The sequence below is a fragment of the Lepisosteus oculatus genome, unplaced genomic scaffold, assembly GCF_040954835.1.
Source record: "Lepisosteus oculatus isolate fLepOcu1 unplaced genomic scaffold, fLepOcu1.hap2 HAP2_SCAFFOLD_75, whole genome shotgun sequence".
Lineage (NCBI taxonomy): Eukaryota > Metazoa > Chordata > Actinopteri > Semionotiformes > Lepisosteidae > Lepisosteus > Lepisosteus oculatus.
Genome location: NW_027168309.1, coordinates 758,632 through 779,497, shown reverse-complemented (window position 1 = coordinate 779,497; position 20,866 = coordinate 758,632). Strand labels below are relative to the sequence as shown.

The 20,866-nt window shown below is 45.3% G+C and overlaps 5 non-coding genes across 5 annotated transcripts; 3 read left to right on the top strand and 2 right to left on the bottom strand.

The window, feature by feature from the left end:
* The first annotated feature begins 10,999 nt into the window (after positions 1-10,999).
* Positions 11,000-11,072, top strand: trnak-cuu (transfer RNA lysine (anticodon CUU)). Its single transcript has one exon. It is a non-coding gene; the product is annotated as a tRNA-Lys (tRNA).
* Positions 11,073-13,855: 2,783 nt separating this feature from the next.
* On the bottom strand, positions 13,856-13,938 carry trnal-cag (transfer RNA leucine (anticodon CAG)). Its single transcript has one exon. It is a non-coding gene; the product is annotated as a tRNA-Leu (tRNA).
* A 1,172-nt stretch (positions 13,939-15,110) lies between these two features.
* trnak-cuu (transfer RNA lysine (anticodon CUU)) lies at positions 15,111-15,183 on the top strand. Its single transcript has one exon. It is a non-coding gene; the product is annotated as a tRNA-Lys (tRNA).
* Positions 15,184-17,966: 2,783 nt separating this feature from the next.
* trnal-cag (transfer RNA leucine (anticodon CAG)) lies at positions 17,967-18,049 on the bottom strand. The gene has a single exon. It is a non-coding gene; the product is annotated as a tRNA-Leu (tRNA).
* Positions 18,050-19,221: 1,172 nt separating this feature from the next.
* On the top strand, positions 19,222-19,294 carry trnak-cuu (transfer RNA lysine (anticodon CUU)). Its single transcript has one exon. It is a non-coding gene; the product is annotated as a tRNA-Lys (tRNA).
* The last annotated feature ends 1,572 nt before the right edge of the window (positions 19,295-20,866 follow it).

Here is a 20,866-nt window from a genome sequence, read left to right as displayed (position 1 = left end):
AGCCTTGCAGTTACATAGGGTAACAGCTGTCTGAAAAAACGCGTTTATTTCGGGCTGAAAAACACGTTTTGAAAAGTGTGCTGTTACTGCCCCATAACTTACATGGGGTTGACCAAACTTGCAGAAACATGTTTATTTCTGCTGAAAAACACATTTTGACACTTTCAGCACACTGGGGTTAAGACCTGAGTGTGTGGGCTCTTCTGAGCCTTGCAGTTACATAGGGATACAGCTGTCTGAAAAAACGCGTTTATTTCGGGCTGAAAAACACGTCTTGAAAAGTGAGCTGTTACTGCCCCATAACTTACATGGGGTTGACCAAACTTGCAGAAAAAATGTTTATTTCTGCTGAAAAACATGTTTTGACACTTTCAGCACACTGGGGTTAAGACTTGAGTGTGTGGGCTCTTCTGAGCCTTGCAGTTACATAGGGTAACAGCTATCTGAAAAAACGCGTTTATTTCGGGCTGAAAAACACGTTTTGAAAAGTGAGCTGTTACTGACCCATAACTTACATGGGGTTGACCAAACTTGCAGAAACATGTTTATTTCTGCTGAAAAACATGTTTTGACACTTTCAGCACACTGGGGTTAAGACCTGAGTGTGTGGGCTCTTCTGAGCCTTGCAGATACATAGGGATACAGCTGTCTGAAAAAACGCGTTTATTTCTGGCTGAAAAACACGTTTTGAAAAGTGAGCTGTTACTGACCCATAACTTACATGGGGTTGACCAAACTTGCAGAAACATGTTTATTTCTGCTGAAAAACATGTTTTGACACTTTCAGCGCACTGGGGTTAAGACCTGAGTGTGTGGGCTCTTCTGAGTCTTGCAGTTACATAGGGTAACAGCTATCTGAAAAAACGCGTTTATTTCGGGCTGAAAAACACGTTTTGAAAAGTGAACTGTTACTGACCCATAAGTTACATGGGGTTGACCAAACTTGCAGAAACATGTTTATTTCTGCTGAAAAACATGTTTTGACACTTTCAGCACACTGGGGTTAAGACCTGAGTGTGTGGGCTCTTCTGAGCCTTGCAGTTACATAGGGATACAGCTGTCTGAAAAAACGTGTTTATTTCGGGCTGAAAAACACGTTTTGAAAAGTGAGCTGTTACTGCCCCATAAGTTACATGGGGTTGACCAAACTTGCAGACACATGTTTATTTCTGCTGAAAAACATGTTTTGACACTTTCAGCGCACTGGGGTTAAGACCTGAGTGTGTGGGCTCTTCTGAGCCTTGCAGTTACATAGGGTAACAGCTGTCTGAAAAAACGCATTTATTTCGGGCTGAAAAACACGTTTTGAAAAGTGTGCTGTTACTGCCCCATAACTTACATGGGGTTGACCAAACTTGCAGAAACATGTTTATTTCTGCTGAAAAACACATTTTGACACTTTCAGCACACTGGGGTTAAGACCTGAGTGTGTGGGCTCTTCTGAGCCTTGCAGTTACATAGGGATACAGCTGTCTGAAAAAACGCGTTTATTTCGGGCTGAAAAACACGTCTTGAAAAGTGAGCTGTTACTGCCCCATAACTTACATGGGGTTGACCAAACTTGCAGAAAAAATGTTTATTTCTGCTGAAAAACATGTTTTGACACTTTCAGCACACTGGGGTTAAGACTTGAGTGTGTGGGCTCTTCTGAGCCTTGCAGTTACATAGGGTAACAGCTATCTGAAAAAACGCGTTTATTTCGGGCTGAAAAACACGTTTTGAAAAGTGAGCTGTTACTGACCCATAACTTACATGGGGTTGACCAAACTTGCAGAAACATGTTTATTTCTGCTGAAAAACATGTTTTGACACTTTCAGCACACTGGGGTTAAGACCTGAGTGTGTGGGCTCTTCTGAGCCTTGCAGATACATAGGGATACAGCTGTCTGAAAAAACGCGTTTATTTCTGGCTGAAAAACACGTTTTGAAAAGTGAGCTGTTACTGACCCATAACTTACATGGGGTTGACCAAACTTGCAGAAACATGTTTATTTCTGCTGAAAAACATGTTTTGACACTTTCAGCGCACTGGGGTTAAGACCTGAGTGTGTGGGCTCTTCTGAGTCTTGCAGTTACATAGGGTAACAGCTATCTGAAAAAACGCGTTTATTTCGGGCTGAAAAACACGTTTTGAAAAGTGAACTGTTACTGACCCATAAGTTACATGGGGTTGACCAAACTTGCAGAAACATGTTTATTTCTGCTGAAAAACATGTTTTGACACTTTCAGCACACTGGGGTTAAGACCTGAGTGTGTGGGCTCTTCTGAGCCTTGCAGTTACATAGGGATACAGCTGTCTGAAAAAACGTGTTTATTTCGGGCTGAAAAACACGTTTTGAAAAGTGAGCTGTTACTGCCCCATAAGTTACATGGGGTTGACCAAACTTGCAGACACATGTTTATTTCTGCTGAAAAACATGTTTTGACACTTTCAGCACAGTGGGGTTAAGACCTGAGTGTGTGGGCTCTTCTGAGGCTTGCAGTTACATAGGGATACAGCTGTCTGAAAAAACGTGTTTATTTCGGGCTGAAAAACACGTTTTGAAAAGTGAGCTGTTACTGACCCATAACTTACATGGGGTTGACCAAACTATCAGAAACATGTTTATTTCTGCGTAAAAACATGTTTTGACACTTTCAGCACACTGGGGTTAAGACCTGAGTCTGTGGGCTCTTCTGAGGCTTGCAGTTACATAGGGATACAGCTGTCTGAAAAAACGCGTTTATTTCGGGCTGAAAAACACGTTTTGAAAAGTGAGCTGTTACTGACCCATAACTTACATGGGGTTGACCAAACTTGCAGAAACATGTTTATTTCTGCTGAAAAACATGTTTTGACACTTTCAGCACACTGGGGTTAAGAACTGAGTGTGTGGGCTCTTCTGAGCCTTGCAGTTACATAGGGATACAGCTGTCTGAAAAAACGCGTTTATTTCGGGCTGAAAAACTCGTTTTGAAAAGTGAGCTGTTACTGACCCATAACTTACATGGGGTTGACCAAACTTGCAGAAACATGTTTATTTCTGCTGAAAAACATGTTTTGACACTTTCAGCACACTGGGGTTAAGACCTGAGTGTGTGGGCTCTTCTGAGCCTTGCAGTTACATAGGGATACAGCTGTCTGAAAAAACGCGTTTATTTCGGGCTGAAAAACACGTTTTGAAAAGTGAGCTGTTACTGACCCATAACTTATATGGGGTTGACCAAACTTGCAGAAACATGTTTATTTCTGCTGAAAAACATGTTTTGACACTTTCAGCACACTGGGGTTAAGACCTGAGTGTGTGGGCTCTTCTGAGCCTTGCAGTTACATAGGGATACAGCTGTCTGAAAAAACGCGTTTATTTCGGGCTGAAAAACACGTTTTGAAAAGTGTGCTGTTACTGCCCCATAACTTACATGGGGTTGACCAAACTTGCAGAAACATGTTTATTTCTGCTGAAAAACACATTTTGACACTTTCAGCACACTGGGATTAAGACCTGAGTGTGTGGGCTCTTCTGAGCCTTGCAGTTACATAGGGATACAGCTGTCTGAAAAAACGCGTTTATTTCGGGCTGAAAAACACGTTTTGAAAAGTGAGCTGTTACTGACCCATAACTTACATGGGGTTGACCAAACTTGCAGAAACATGTTTATTTCTGCTGAAAAACAAGTTTTGACACTTTCAGCACAGTGGGGTTAAGACCTGAGTGTGTGGGCTCTTCTGAGGCTTGCAGTTACATAGGGATACAGCTGTCTGAAAAAACGTGTTTATTTCGGGCTGAAAAACACGTTTTGAAAAGTGAGCTGTTACTGCCCCATAAGTTACATGGGGTTGACCAAAATTGCAGAAACATGTTTATTTCTGCTGAAAAACATGTTTTGACACTTTCAGCACACTGGGGTTAAGACCTGAGTGTGTGGGCTCTTCTGAGCCTTGCAGTTACATAGGGATACAGCTGTCTGAAAAAACGCGTTTATTTCGGGCTGAAAAACACGTTTTGAAAAGTGTGCTGTTACTGCCCCATAACTTACATGGGGTTGACCAAACTTGCAGAAACATGTTTATTTCTGCTGAAAAACATGTTTTGACACTTTCAGCACACTGGGGTTAAGACCTGAGTGTGTGGGCTCTTCTGAGCCTTGCAGTTACATAGGGATACAGCTGTCTGAAAAAACGCGTTTATTTCGGGCTGAAAAACACGTTTTGAAAAGTGTGCTGTTACTGCCCCATAACTTACATGGGGTTGACCAAACTTGCAGAAACATGTTTATTTCTGCTGAAAAACACATTTTGACACTTTCAGCACACTGGGATTAAGACCTGAGTGTGTGGGCTCTTCTGAGCCTTGCAGTTACATAGGGATACAGCTGTCTGAAAAAACGCGTTTATTTCGGGCTGAAAAACACGTTTTGAAAAGTGAGCTGTTACTGACCCATAACTTACATGGGGTTGACCAAACTTGCAGAAACATGTTTATTTCTGCTGAAAAACAAGTTTTGACACTTTCAGCACAGTGGGGTTAAGACCTGAGTGTGTGGGCTCTTCTGAGGCTTGCAGTTACATAGGGATACAGCTGTCTGAAAAAACGTGTTTATTTCGGGCTGAAAAACACGTTTTGAAAAGTGAGCTGTTACTGCCCCATAAGTTACATGGGGTTGACCAAAATTGCAGAAACATGTTTATTTCTGCTGAAAAACATGTTTTGACACTTTCAGCACACTGGGGTTAAAACCTGAGTGTGTGGGCTCTTCTGAGCCTTGCAGTTACATAGGGATACAGCTGTCTGAAAAAACGCGTTTATTTCGGGCTGAAAAACACGTCTTGAAAAGTGAGCTGTTACTGCCCCATAACTTACATGGGGTTGACCAAACTTGCAGAAACATGTTTATTTCTGCTGAAAAACATGTTTTGACACTTTCAGCACACTGGGGTTAAGACCTGAGTGTGTGGGCTCTTCTGAGCCTTGCAGTTACATAGGGATACAGCTGTCTGAAAAAATGCGTTTATTTCGGGCTGAAAAACACGTTTTGAAAAGTGTGCTGTTACTGCCCCATAACTTACATGGGGTTGACCAAACTTGCAGAAACATGTTTATTTCTGCTGAAAAACACATTTTGACACTTTCAGCACACTGGGATTAAGACCTGAGTGTGTGGGCTCTTCTGATCCTTGCAGTTACATAGGGATACAGCTGTCTCAAAAAACGCGTTTATTTCGGGCTGAAAAACACGTTTTGAAAAGTGAGCTGTTACTGACCCATAACTTACATGGGGTTGACCAAACTTGCAGAAACATGTTTATTTCTGCTGAAAAACATGTTTTGACACTTTCAGCGCACTGGGGTTAAGACCTGAGTGTGTGGGCTCTTCTGAGCCTTGCAGTTACATAGGGTAACAGCTGTCTGAAAAAACGCGTTTATTTCGGGCTGAAAAACACGTTTTGAAAAGTGTGCTGTTACTGCCCCATAACTTACATGGGGTTGACCAAACTTGCAGAAACATGTTTATTTCTGCTGAAAAACACATTTTGACACTTTCAGCACACTGGGGTTAAGACCTGAGTGTGTGGGCTCTTCTGAGCCTTGCAGTTACATAGGGATACAGCTGTCTGAAAAAACGCGTTTATTTCGGGCTGAAAAACACGTCTTGAAAAGTGAGCTGTTACTGCCCCATAACTTACATGGGGTTGACCAAACTTGCAGAAAAAATGTTTATTTCTGCTGAAAAACATGTTTTGACACTTTCAGCACACTGGGGTTAAGACTTGAGTGTGTGGGCTCTTCTGAGCCTTGCAGTTACATAGGGTAACAGCTATCTGAAAAAACGCGTTTATTTCGGGCTGAAAAACACGTTTTGAAAAGTGAGCTGTTACTGACCCATAACTTACATGGGGTTGACCAAACTTGCAGAAACATGTTTATTTCTGCTGAAAAACATGTTTTGACACTTTCAGCACACTGGGGTTAAGACCTGAGTGTGTGGGCTCTTTTGAGCCTTGCAGTTACATAGGGATACAGCTGTCTGAAAAAACGTGTTTATTTCGGGCTGAAAAACACGTTTTGAAAAGTGAGCTGTTACTGACCCATAACTTACATGGGGTTGACCAAACTATCAGAAACATGTTTATTTCTGCTGAAAAACATGTTTTGACACTTTCAGCACACTGGGGTTAAGACCTGAGTGTGTGGGCTCTTCTGAGCCTTGCAGATACATAGGGATACAGCTGTCTGAAAAAACGCGTTTATTTCTGGCTGAAAAACACGTTTTGAAAAGTGAGCTGTTACTGACCCATAACTTACATGGGGTTGACCAAACTTGCAGAAACATGTTTATTTCTGCTGAAAAACATGTTTTGACACTTTCAGCGCACTGGGGTTAAGACCTGAGTGTGTGGGCTCTTCTGAGTCTTGCAGTTACATAGGGTAACAGCTATCTGAAAAAACGCGTTTATTTCGGGCTGAAAAACACGTTTTGAAAAGTGAACTGTTACTGACCCATAAGTTACATGGGGTTGACCAAACTTGCAGAAACATGTTTATTTCTGCTGAAAAACATGTTTTGACACTTTCAGCACACTGGGGTTAAGACCTGAGTGTGTGGGCTCTTCTGAGCCTTGCAGTTACATAGGGATACAGCTGTCTGAAAAAACGTGTTTATTTCGGGCTGAAAAACACGTTTTGAAAAGTGAGCTGTTACTGCCCCATAAGTTACATGGGGTTGACCAAACTTGCAGACACATGTTTATTTCTGCTGAAAAACATGTTTTGACACTTTCAGCACAGTGGGGTTAAGACCTGAGTGTGTGGGCTCTTCTGAGGCTTGCAGTTACATAGGGATACAGCTGTCTGAAAAAACGTGTTTATTTCGGGCTGAAAAACACGTTTTGAAAAGTGAGCTGTTACTGACCCATAACTTACATGGGGTTGACCAAACTATCAGAAACATGTTTATTTCTGCGTAAAAACATGTTTTGACACTTTCAGCACACTGGGGTTAAGACCTGAGTCTGTGGGGTCTTCTGAGCCTTGCAGATACATAGGGATACAGCTGTCTGAAAAAACGCGTTTATTTCTGGCTGAAAAACACGTTTTGAAAAGTGAGCTGTTACTGACCCATAACTTACATGGGGTTGACCAAACTTGCAGAAACATGTTTATTTCTGCTGAAAAACATGTTTTGACACTTTCAGCACACTGGGGTTAAGAACTGAGTGTGTGGGCTCTTCTGAGCCTTGCAGTTACATAGGGATACAGCTGTCTGAAAAAACGCGTTTATTTCGGGCTGAAAAACTCGTTTTGAAAAGTGAGCTGTTACTGACCCATAACTTACATGGGGTTGACCAAACTTGCAGAAACATGTTTATTTCTGCTGAAAAACATGTTTTGACACATTCAGCACACTGGGGTTAAGACCTGAGTGTGTGGGCTCTTCTGAGCCTTGCAGTTACATAGGGATACAGCTGTCTGAAAAAACGCGTTTATTTCGGGCTGAAAAACACGTTTTGAAAAGTGAGCTGTTACTGACCCATAACTTACATGGGGTTGACCAAACTTGCAGAAACAAGTTTATTTCTGCTGAAAAACATGTTTTGACACTTTCAGCACACTGGGGTTAAGACCTGAGTGTGTGGGCTCTTCTGAGCCTTGCAGATACATAGGGATACAGCTGTCTGAAAAAACGCGTTTATTTCGGGCAGAAAAACACGTTTTGAAAAGTGAGCTGTTACTGACCCATAACTTACATGGGGTTGACCAAACTTGCAGAAACATGTTTATTTCTGCTGAAAAACATGTTTTGACACTTTCAGCGCACTGGGGTTAAGACCTGAGTGTGTGGGCTCTTCTGAGCCTTGCAGTTACATAGGGTAACAGCTATCTGAAAAAACGCGTTTATTTCGGGCTGAAAAACACGTTTTGAAAAGTGAGCTGTTACTGACCCATAAGTTACATGGGGTTGACCAAACTTGCAGAAACATGTTTATTTCTGCTGAAAAACATGTTTTGACACTTTCAGCACACTGGGGTTAAGACCTGAGTGTGTGGGCTCTTCTGAGCCTTGGAGTTACATAAGGATACAGCTGTCTGAAAAAACGCGTTTATTTCGGGCTGAAAAACACGTTTTGAAAAGTGTGCTGTTACTGCCCCATAACTTACATGGGGTTGACCAAACTTGCAGAAACATGTTTATTTCTGCTGAAAAACACGTTTTGACACTTTCAGCACACTGGGGTTAAGACCTGAGTGTGTGGGCTCTTCTGAGCCTTGCAGTTACATAGGGATACAGCTGTCTGAGAAAACGCGTTCATTTCGGGCTGAAAAACACGTTTTGAAAAGTGAGCTGTTACTGACTCATAACTTACATGGGGTTGACCAAACTTGCAGAAACATGTTTATTTCTGCTGAAAAACACGTTTTGACACTTTCAGCACACTGGGGTTAAGACCTGAGTGTGTGGGCTCTTCTGAGCCTTGCAGATACATAGGGATACAGCTGTCTGAAAAAACGCGTTTATTTCGGGCTGAAAAACACGTTTTGAAAAGTGAGCTGTTACTGACCCATAACTTACATGGGGTTGACCAAACTTGCAGAAACATGTTTATTTCTGCTGAAAAACATGTTTTGACACTTTCAGCGCACTGGGGTTAAGACCTGAGTGTGTGGGCTCTTCTGAGCCTTGCAGTTACATAGGGTAACAGCTATCTGAAAAAACGCGTTTATTTCAGGCTGAAAAACACGTTTTGAAAAGTGTGCTGTTACTGACCCATAAGTTACATGGGGTTGACCAAACTTGCAGAAACATGTTTATTTCTGCTGAAAAACATGTTTTGACACTTTCAGCACACTGGGGTTAAGACCTGAGTGTGTGGGCTCTTCTGAGCCTTGCAGTTACATAGGGATACAGCTGTCTGAAAAAACGCGTTTATTTCGGGCTGAAAAACACGTTTTGAAAAGTGAGCTGTTACTGACCCATAACTTACATGGGGTTGACCAAACTTGCAGAAACATGTTTATTTCTGCTGAAAAACATGTTTTGACACTTTCAGCACACTGGGGTTAAGACCTGAGTGTGTGGGCTCTTCTGAGCCTTGCAGTTACATAGGGATACAGCTGTCTGAAAAAACGCGTTTATTTCGGGCTGAAAAACACGTTTTGAAAAGTGAGCTGTTACTGACCCATAACTTACATGGGCTTGACCAAACTTGCAGAAACATGTTTATTTCTGCTGAAAAACATGTTTTGACACTTTCAGCGCACTGGGGTTAAGACCTGAGTGTGTGGGCTCTTCTGAGCCTTGCAGTTACATAGGGTAACAGCTATCTGAAAAAACGCGTTTATTTCGGGCTGAAAAACACGTTTTGAAAAGTGAGCTGTTACTGACCCATAACTTACATGGGGTTGACCAAACTTGCAGAAACATGTTTATTTCTGCTGAAAAACATGTTTTGACACTTTCAGCACACTGGGGTTAAGACCTGAGTGTGTGGGCTCTTCTGAGCCTTGCAGTTACATAGGGATACAGCTGTCTGAAAAAACGCGTTTATTTCGGGCTGAAAAACACGTTTTGAAAAGTGAGCTGTTACTGACCCATAACTTACATGGGGTTGACCAAACTTGCAGAAACATGTTTATTTCTGCTGAAAAACATGTTTTGACACTTTCAGCACACTGGGGTTAAGACCTGAGTGTGTGGGCTCTTCTGAGCCTTGCAGTTACATAGGGATACAGCTGTCTGAAAAAAACGCGTTTATTTTGGCCTGAAAAACACGTTTTGAAAAGTGAGCTGTTACTGCCCCATAAGTTACATGGGGTTGACCAAACTTGCAGAAACATGTTTATTTCTGCTGAAAAACATGTTTTGACACTTTCGGCACACTGGGGTTAAGACTTGAGTGTGTGGGCTCTTCTGAGCCTTGCAGTTACATAGGGATACAGCTGTCTGAAAAAACGCGTTTATTTCGGCTGAAAAACACGTTTTGAAAAGTGTGCTGTTACTGCCCCATAACTTACATGGGGTTGACGCTCAAAGTGACGTCTGCGTTTGTCGTTGAAACTTTCAACTCTTTCATCACTTATGTAGGAAATAAAAAGAGCAGTTGTGCGCCACACACAGAGAGGCCGTCAGCAGAGTGGCGCAGCGGAAGCGTGCTGGGTCCATAACCCAGAGGTCGATGGATCGAAACCATCCTCTTCTACATGTGTCCTATGCACGATTCATAAGCATGCCATTGGGTTAGCAAAGTGCCTTCAAATAGTCTGCATCTCCCTTTCTTTAAATTCTGTCCTGAGTTTCTCTCTCGTGTGTGTTTGTGCAAGCTTGACACTTGCGGGACTCTTTAATCTTCACCAATACGGAGATGACCAAATGTGTCTTCGGTTGTTCTGAGGTCTTTGATAGTTTCTTTGAAAGCTTCAACTGAACCTCGAAATCGAAGCAGTTATGTTTATATTGATTTCTCGCGTTAATCATTACGAACCAGGAACAGCCAGCACACTCGGTCGCATTAGTAATTATGTCACGTCTCTACTTAGCAGAGCATTCAAAGGCCCACTGGAAGTAGTAAAGCACTAAAACACTGCAAAACTGAACTCGGGAAAATCATACTGGGAGCTCTGAGCGATGTCTGCATCCAAGCCATCCAATACGGACTCTGAAACCTTGGAATATCAACACTATGATGCGCTACCTTTTACCTGGAGCAAAACGATGGAATTAGAAGAATGCTTACCGCAGGATACAACTGTGCCGCTGTTATTTGGAGCACGGTTTTCACTTGCATGAAAACTACAGCAGAACGTAGAAGGATGATCACTGAGGAGTCCACGCGGGCATGCTGAGGAGATTGTAGGTCGTACATTTCAATGATTACTGACATTTGCGCTGCTGGAGGTACAGTAATCAACAAAGAACAGGGTGTGCTACTCTCGAATCCGGTCAGCACATGATGAAAAGCCAGGAAGTATACCTTGTCAAATTGCCGTCAACAGGGACAAGTTAACCACCAGCTCCACCGGCGCCCGGCTAGCTCAGTCGGTAGAGCATGAGACTCTTAATCTCAGGGTCGTGGGTTCGAGCCCCACGTTGGGCGGTGCCCGTCTCCTTATTAACAAAGTTTCCCGCTCATCCTTGAACCTCTTACACCTCGATGGTACCGAGCACTGCGTTTTAATGCACAGGTGTGATCAAACCGAGATGAAAAGGGCGTATCTAGCTCCTTGCCCGAGAGATAAATCAAAGGTTCCGCAAATAATCCCTTGGCTCCGGTCACCCGGACGCAGATAGGAGCTGCAGCCATCATAACTTGTATGAAAACTAAGAAGAGCTCCTGTCTATTTACAGTTTCATTTACTCTAGCGTTTCCTTAAACATTGCGTGTACGAAGGCTAAGAAATTGGAGAGCTATTCTAATACAATAACTATTAGGAATCTTTTCGGCATAACAGTTTCACTGTGATTTTGCAGGTAACACGTACGTTGGGAAAACATTTTGAACGCGATCAATAACCGCACTGGAAAAATGTGGGAAAGAAAGGGCGAAAAGCGACTCTTCAACATGTGGAAATATCTTCCTGAGCGGAGCCCTCTTCTCGAAGCTCAACACTCTGCAAGAGTCACTTCTCCCAACTTGCGCCCGCAGGTTTCCGTAGTGTGCCTGCAAAGAGCCATCCGCTTGAGACAGGTGCACCTCCCGATTTCATTGAACTAAGCTAGATGCACAATTTCTAACGCAGCCTTCATCACAATAGACAGTTCATTTCTCGAAAGCTTGTCGTAAAAAAAGGAAACAAAGAACGAAAACGTATAGCTGACAATCTTCTGAAGATGCAGATTCAGCTTTGGGGAAATGGACATTTTATGTATGCAGATGCTTTTCAAGCGCTGGTTTTAGAACGTCGCTGTGCTTCCAGCATCCTTTTCAGCCTTCTAAACTGGCTACCGAGGTGCCGATCACATTGTAAAGCGGTTGAGAGGCCGGAGCTGCTCAAACCGCTCTTGCCGTTTCCCATCAATCAAAAGCACTATGTTGTTTCTTTGTATGGAAAGCTTTTCAAGTCTGGCATCGACACGCACCTTTCCTGAAACGTCCAAAAGGTGAATGCCTCGCAAAGAAATCCAGTCTACCTTCAGGGGGCATGATGTTGAAATCGGAATGAGCCCTGGGTGGGCTTGAAGCAGCAGCTGTTCAGTTAACAACTGCACAGAAACGCACCCCGCTTGCTTTGTATCATTCGCAAGTTTGTGGTTAAAGAGTAAAAAAGGCTGGAATTCTTCTGCCAGCCGGCAGGATTTCTTCTGCACTCACCCAGAAAAGCCAAGAATTGTATTTCATCTTTCGCAAGCTGTATTTTCCAGGAGGAGAATGAATACTTGCATTAAACTGAATCAAGCCGACAGAGACGCACAGCCGTTGTTTTTCTCCATGGGAAGTTTTTCGTTAAGGAAAAACACCGTTGTCATTTTCTTGCCAGCCGGCGGTATTTCTTGTGCAGCGATGAGCCAGATTTGTATTTCGTATTTCGCAAGTTGTGTGAATTTCTTGAAGTTGAAAGTGAATTCGCTCCAGAAAAGAAATGTCGCTTGAAAGCCGAGGCTGTTTGTTAAACCGCAGGACCTGAGCTTGCGTTCTGTTTCTCATGGCGTTCGCAAAGGCGATTCCTGCCTTTAAAACTGCTGTGTCTGCGACTGAAAGTGGCGTGTGTCGCAGCTTCTAAAGTCTTGTTGACGCTCCTCGATGTTGCTTTCTCTCTGCCTAAGGAAGTTCGATTGTCGCGTCGGAACGGGGAGACCTAATCCTTCCAGCTTTAAGCCACCCTTCAGTCTTCTGAAGGGTGTCCGAGTGCTAGCATGTCATTTGGCTTTTTTTGGGGGGAAGCGGAGAGCGACATTGAAAAAGGTTACCGCCGCCGCCTCGCCCTCCGTGTTAAATGATTGCAAGCCGGCGGCGGCGGCGCTCCCTGTAGTCGTGGCCGAGCGGTTAAGGCGATGGGCTAGAAAGCCATTGGGGTCTCCCCGCGTCGGCTCGAATCCTGCCGACTACGGCGCCCTTCTCCTGTCGCTTCGGCCTGCCCAGAAAAAGGCGGAGTGCCGTTTCTCTCTTCCTGCTTCTTGTACAAACGCTAAATCGCTTGGACCTGCTGCCTTGGAAGTAATGTCTTCAACATCCACCAGTGACATTTCACAGCTGGAAGCACACTGCCACGCTTTTGGCATTGGCATGTCTTGCGCCCTACTTCCAGCCTTTGAAGACCTAAGTATTCAAACTGAAAGAACCGGCTGAATGAGTGTTTGCAGTGCACCAGGAGGAGCAGGGACCATAGCATTGGAGGGGTGAGGATGGCGCAGATGGAAACGTTTTCATGCGCTCCTCTGGGAGGAATGAAAAGAAAAGACGAAACCGGAAACAGTAGTAGCCGCAAGAGGAAGTGTCTTCAAGCGCCAAGCAAGCGCTCCTCGTTAGTATAGTGGTGCGTATCCCCGCCTGTCACGTGGGAGACCAGGGATGGATTGCTTGACGGCGAGCCAGGTTGCTTTTCTCCCATCAGATTCCAACCGCTAATGCTAACGCAGTGTGTGGGAGCTTACATGCTTTTCCTTTCCCGTCTTTTTCGGACGACTATTCCAAAGGGGTAACCTGAAGGAATAGGGGCCTGAAGACACGAGGCATTCTTAAACCAGCACTGGGCTGCACGGCCTTCTGTTGTGATCAGGTTATATTCGAGTCAAAAAGCCAGAGCATCCGCTTCCATCCTATGGAGCACGAGCTAAATCGGAAGAGGCAGGGGATACACCTACGCCTATCGGCGCACGTTCCCCGCGGCAGGCTGCTTCACCCATTTGCACCCGACTGGAGACGGCACTGAGCAAGCTTTTTGTCAGGAGTGGGATTCGAACCCACGCCTCCAGGGGAGACTGCGACCTGAACGCAGCGCCTTAGACCGCTCGGCCATCCTGACGCGGGCCCCCTGTCCCGGGGCGGTCTGATGAGCCACCGCGATCCCACTACGCTCCTCGAGTATCGCACTGTTATTAATACTACAGTGTGACTCCAGCATTAAAATGTTTGGAAAATGTGTTGGCTTTTATAATCCAGTGTAGAGCAGCATGTGATGATTTGTGCTACAACACCAAGCGCTCAAAGTGACGTCTGCGTTTGTCGTTGAAACTTTCAACTCTTTCATCACTTATGTAGGAAATAAAAAGAGCAGTTGTGCGCCACACGCAGAGAGGCCGTCAGCAGAGTGGCGCAGCGGAAGCGTGCTGGGCCCATAACCCAGAGGTCGATGGATCGAAACCATCCTCTGCTACATGTGTCCTATGCACGATTCATAAGCATGCCATTGGGTTAGCAAAGTGCCTTCAAATAGTCTGCATCTCCCTTTCTTTAAATTCTGTCCTGAGTTTCTCTCTCGTGTGTGTTTGTGCAAGCTTGACACTTGCGGGACTCTTTAATCTTCACCAATACGGAGATGACCAAATGTGTCTTCGGTTGTTCTGAGGTCTTTGATAGTTTCTTTGAAAGCTTCAACTGAACCTCGAAATCGAAGCAGTTATGTTTATATTGATTTCTCGCGTTAATCATTACGAACCAGGAACAGCCAGCACACTCGGTCGCATTAGTAATTATGTCACGTCTCTACTTAGCAGAGCATTCAAAGGCCCACTGGAAGTAGTAAAGCACTAAAACACTGCAAAACTGAACTCGGGAAAATCATACTGGGAGCTCTGAGCGATGTCTGCATCCAAGCCATCCAATACGGACTCTGAAACCTTGGAATATCAACCGTATGATGCGCTACCTTTTACCTGGAGCAAAACGATGGAATTAGAAGAATGCTTACCGCAGGATACAACTGTGCCGCTGTTATTTGGAGCACGGTTTTCACTTGCATGAAAACTACAGCAGAACGTAGAAGGATGATCACTGAGGAGTCCACGCGGGCATGCTGAGGAGATTGTAGGTCGTACATTTCAATGATTACTGACATTTGCGCTGCTGGAGGTACAGTAATCAACAAAGAACAGGGTGTGCTACTCTCGAATCCGGTCAGCACATGATGAAAAGCCAGGAAGTATACCTTGTCAAATTGCCGTCAACAGGGACAAGTTAACCACCAGCTCCACCGGCGCCCGGCTAGCTCAGTCGGTAGAGCATGAGACTCTTAATCTCAGGGTCGTGGGTTCGAGCCCCACGTTGGGCGGTGCCCGTCTCCTTATTAACAAAGTTTCCCGCTCATCCTTGAACCTCTTACACCTCGATGGTACCGAGCACTGCGTTTTAATGCACAGGTGTGATCAAACCGAGATGAAAAGGGCGTATCTAGCTCCTTGCCCGAGAGATAAATCAAAGGTTCCGCAGATAATCCCTTGGCTCCGGTCACCCGGACGCAGATAGGAGCTGCAGCCATCATAACTTGTATGAAAACTAAGAAGAGCTCCTGTCTATTTACAGTTTCATTTACTCTAGCGTTTCCTTAAACATTGCGTGTACGAAGGCTAAGAAATTGGAGAGCTATTCTAATACAATAACTATTAGGAATCTTTTCGGCATAACAGTTTCACTGTGATTTTGCAGGTAACACGTACGTTGGGAAAACATTTTGAACGCGATCAATAACCGCACTGGAAAAATGTGGGAAAGAAAGGGCGAAAAGCGACTCTTCAACATGTGGAAATATCTTCCTGAGCGGAGCCCTCTTCTCGAAGCTCAACACTCTGCAAGAGTCACTTCTCCCAACTTGCGCCCGCAGGTTTCCGTAGTGTGCCTGCAAAGAGCCATCCGCTTGAGACAGGTGCACCTCCCGATTTCATTGAACTAAGCTAGATGCACAATTTCTAACGCAGCCTTCATCACAATAGACAGTTCATTTCTCGAAAGCTTGTCGTAAAAAAAGGAAACAAAGAACGAAAACGTATAGCTGACAATCTTCTGAAGATGCAGATTCAGCTTTGGGGAAATGGACATTTTATGTATGCAGATGCTTTTCAAGCGCTGGTTTTAGAACGTCGCTGTGCTTCCAGCATCCTTTTCAGCCTTCTAAACTGGCTACCGAGGTGCCGATCACATTGTAAAGCGGTTGAGAGGCCGGAGCTGCTCAAACCGCTCTTGCCGTTTCCCATCAATCAAAAGCACTATGTTGTTTCTTTGTATGGAAAGCTTTTCAAGTCTGGCATCGACACGCACCTTTCCTGAAACGTCCAAAAGGTGAATGCTTCGCAAAGAAATCCAGTCTACCTTCAGGGGGCATGATGTTGAAATCGGAATGAGCCCTGGGTGGGCTTGAAGCAGCAGCTGTTCAGTTAACAGCTGCACAGAAACGCACCCCGCTTGCTTTGTATCATTCGCAAGTTTGTGGTTAAAGAGTAAAAAAGGCTGGAATTCTTCTGCCAGCCGGCAGGATTTCTTCTGCACTCACCCAGAAAAGCCAAGAATTGTATTTCATCTTTCGCAAGCTGTATTTTCCAGGAGGAGAATGAATACTTGCATTAAACTGAATCAAGCCGACAGAGACGCACAGCCGTTGTTTTTCTCCATGGGAAGTTTTTCGTTAAGGAAAAACACCGTTGTCATTTTCTTGCCAGCCGGCGGTATTTCTTGTGCAGCGATGAGCCAGATTTGTATTTCGTATTTCGCAAGTTGTGTGAATTTCTTGAAGTTGAAAGTGAATTCGCTCCAGAAAAGAAATGTCGCTTGAAAGCCGAGGCTGTTTGTTAAACCGCAGGACCTGAGCTTGCGTTCTGTTTCTCATGGCGTTCGCAAAGGCGATTCCTGCCTTTAAAACTGCTGTGTCTGCGACTGAAAGTGGCGTGTGTCGCAGCTTCTAAAGTCTTGTTGACGCTCCTCGATGTTGCTTTCTCTCTGCCTAAGGAAGTTCGATTGTCGCGTCGGAACGGGGAGACCTAATCCTTCCAGCTTTAAGCCACCCTTCAGTCTTCTGAAGGGTGTCCGAGTGCTAGCATGTCATTTGGCTTTTTTTGGGGGGAAGCGGAGAGCGACATTGAAAAAGGTTACCGCCGCCGCCTCGCCCTCCGTGTTAAATGATTGCAAGCCGGCGGCGGCGGCGCTCCCTGTAGTCGTGGCCGAGCGGTTAAGGCGATGGGCTAGAAAGCCATTGGGGTCTCCCCGCGTCGGCTCGAATCCTGCCGACTACGGCGCCCTTCTCCTGTCGCTTCGGCCTGCCCAGAAAAAGGCGGAGTGCCGTTTCTCTCTTCCTGCTTCTTGTACAAACGCTAAATCGCTTGGACCTGCTGCCTTGGAAGTAATGTCTTCAACTTCCACCAGTGACATTTCACAGCTGGAAGCACACTGCCACGCTTTTGGCATTGGCATGTCTTGCGCCCTACTTCCAGCCTTTGAAGACCTAAGTATTCAAACTGAAAGAACCGGCTGAATGAGTGTTTGCAGTGCACCAGGAGGAGCAGGGACCATAGCATTGGAGGGGTGAGGATGGCGCAGATGGAAACGTTTTCATGCGCTCCTCTGGGAGGAATGAAAAGAAAAGACGAAACCGGAAACAGTAGTAGCCGCAAGAGGAAGTGTCTTCAAGCGCCAAGCAAGCGCTCCTCGTTAGTATAGTGGTGCGTATCCCCGCCTGTCACGTGGGAGACCAGGGATGGATTGCTTGACGGCGAGCCAGGTTGCTTTTCTCCCATCAGATTCCAACCGCTAATGCTAACGCAGTGTGTGGGAGCTTACATGCTTTTCCTTTCCCGTCTTTTTCGGACGACTATTCCAAAGGGGTAACCTGAAGGAATAGGGGCCTGAAGACACGAGGCATTCTTAAACCAGCACTGGGCTGCACGGCCTTCTGTTGTGATCAGGTTATATTCGAGTCAAAAAGCCAGAGCATCCGCTTCCATCCTATGGAGCACGAGCTAAATCGGAAGAGGCAGGGGATACACCTACGCCTATCGGCGCACGTTCCCCGCGGCAGGCTGCTTCACCCATTTGCACCCGACTGGAGACGGCACTGAGCAAGCTTTTTGTCAGGAGTGGGATTCGAACCCACGCCTCCAGGGGAGACTGCGACCTGAACGCAGCGCCTTAGACCGCTCGGCCATCCTGACGCGGGCCCCCTGTCCCGGGGCGGTCTGATGAGCCACCGCGATCCCACTACGCTCCTCGAGTATCGCACTGTTATTAATACTACAGTGTGACTCCAGCATTAAAATGTTTGGAAAATGTGTTGGCTTTTATAATCCAGTGTAGAGCAGCATGTGATGATTTGTGCTACAACACCAAGCGCTCAAAGTGACGTCTGCGTTTGTCGTTGAAACTTTCAACTCTTTCATCACTTATGTAGGAAATAAAAAGAGCAGTTGTGCGCCACACGCAGAGAGGCCGTCAGCAGAGTGGCGCAGCGGAAGCGTGCTGGGCCCATAACCCAGAGGTCGATGGATCGAAACCATCCTCTGCTACATGTGTCCTATGCACGATTCATAAGCATGCCATTGGGTTAGCAAAGTGCCTTCAAATAGTCTGCATCTCCCTTTCTTTAAATTCTGTCCTGAGTTTCTCTCTCGTGTGTGTTTGTGCAAGCTTGACACTTGCGGGACTCTTTAATCTTCACCAATACGGAGATGACCAAATGTGTCTTCGGTTGTTCTGAGGTCTTTGATAGTTTCTTTGAAAGCTTCAACTGAACCTCGAAATCGAAGCAGTTATGTTTATATTGATTTCTCGCGTTAATCATTACGAACCAGGAACAGCCAGCACACTCGGTCGCATTAGTAATTATGTCACGTCTCTACTTAGCAGAGCATTCAAAGGCCCACTGGAAGTAGTAAAGCACTAAAACACTGCAAAACTGAACTCGGGAAAATCATACTGGGAGCTCTGAGCGATGTCTGCATCCAAGCCATCCAATACGGACTCTGAAACCTTGGAATATCAACCGTATGATGCGCTACCTTTTACCTGGAGCAAAACGATGGAATTAGAAGAATGCTTACCGCAGGATACAACTGTGCCGCTGTTATTTGGAGCACGGTTTTCACTTGCATGAAAACTACAGCAGAACGTAGAAGGATGATCACTGAGGAGTCCACGCGGGCATGCTGAGGAGATTGTAGGTCGTACATTTCAATGATTACTGACATTTGCGCTGCTGGAGGTACAGTAATCAACAAAGAACAGGGTGTGCTACTCTCGAATCCGGTCAGCACATGATGAAAAGCCAGGAAGTATACCTTGTCAAATTGCCGTCAACAGGGACAAGTTAACCACCAGCTCCACCGGCGCCCGGCTAGCTCAGTCGGTAGAGCATGAGACTCTTAATCTCAGGGTCGTGGGTTCGAGCCCCACGTTGGGCGGTGCCCGTCTCCTTATTAACAAAGTTTCCCGCTCATCCTTGAACCTCTTACACCTCGATGGTACCGAGCACTGCGTTTTAATGCACAGGTGTGATCAAACCGAGATGAAAAGGGCGTATCTAGCTCCTTGCCCGAGAGATAAATCAAAGGTTCCGCAGATAATCCCTTGGCTCCGGTCACCCGGACGCAGATAGGAGCTGCAGCCATCATAACTTGTATGAAAACTAAGAAGAGCTCCTGTCTATTTACAGTTTCATTTACTCTAGCGTTTCCTTAAACATTGCGTGTACGAAGGCTAAGAAATTGGAGAGCTATTCTAATACAATAACTATTAGGAATCTTTTCGGCATAACAGTTTCACTGTGATTTTGCAGGTAACACGTACGTTGGGAAAACATTTTGAACGCGATCAATAACCGCACTGGAAAAATGTGGGAAAGAAAGGGCGAAAAGCGACTCTTCAACATGTGGAAATATCTTCCTGAGCGGAGCCCTCTTCTCGAAGCTCAACACTCTGCAAGAGTCACTTCTCCCAACTTGCGCCCGCAGGTTTCCGTAGTGTGCCTGCAAAGAGCCATCCGCTTGAGACAGGTGCACCTCCCGATTTCATTGAACTAAGCTAGATGCACAATTTCTAACGCAGCCTTCATCACAATAGACAGTTCATTTCTCGAAAGCTTGTCGTAAAAAAAGGAAACAAAGAACGAAAACGTATAGCTGACAATCTTCTGAAGATGCAGATTCAGCTTTGGGGAAATGGACATTTTATGTATGCAGATGCTTTTCAAGCGCTGGTTTTAGAACGTCGCTGTGCTTCCAGCATCCTTTTCAGCCTTCTAAACTGGCTACCGAGGTGCCGATCACATTGTAAAGCGGTTGAGAGGCCGGAGCTGCTCAAACCGCTCTTGCCGTTTCCCATCAATCAAAAGCACTATGTTGTTTCTTTGTATGGAAAGCTTTTCAAGTCTGGCATCGACACGCACCTTTCCTGAAACGTCCAAAAGGTGAATGCTTCGCAAAGAAATCCAGTCTACCTTCAGGGGGCATGATGTTGAAATCGGAATGAGCCCTGGGTGGGCTTGAAGCAGCAGCTGTTCAGTTAACAGCTGCACAGAAACGCACCCCGCTTGCTTTGTATCATTCGCAAGTTTGTGGTTAAAGAGTAAAAAAGGCTGGAATTCTTCTGCCAGCCGGCAGGATTTCTTCTGCACTCACCCAGAAAAGCCAAGAATTGTATTTCATCTTTCGCAAGCTGTATTTTCCAGGAGGAGAATGAATACTTGCATTAAACTGAATCAAGCCGACAGAGACGCACAGCCGTTGTTTTTCTCCATGGGAAGTTTTTCGTTAAGGAAAAACACCGTTGTCATTTTCTTGCCAGCCGGCGGTATTTCTTGTGCAGCGATGAGCCAGATTTGTATTTCGTATTTCGCAAGTTGTGTGAATTTCTTGAAGTTGAAAGTGAATTCGCTCCAGAAAAGAAATGTCGCTTGAAAGCCGAGGCTGTTTGTTAAACCGCAGGACCTGAGCTTGCGTTCTGTTTCTCATGGCGTTCGCAAAGGCGATTCCTGC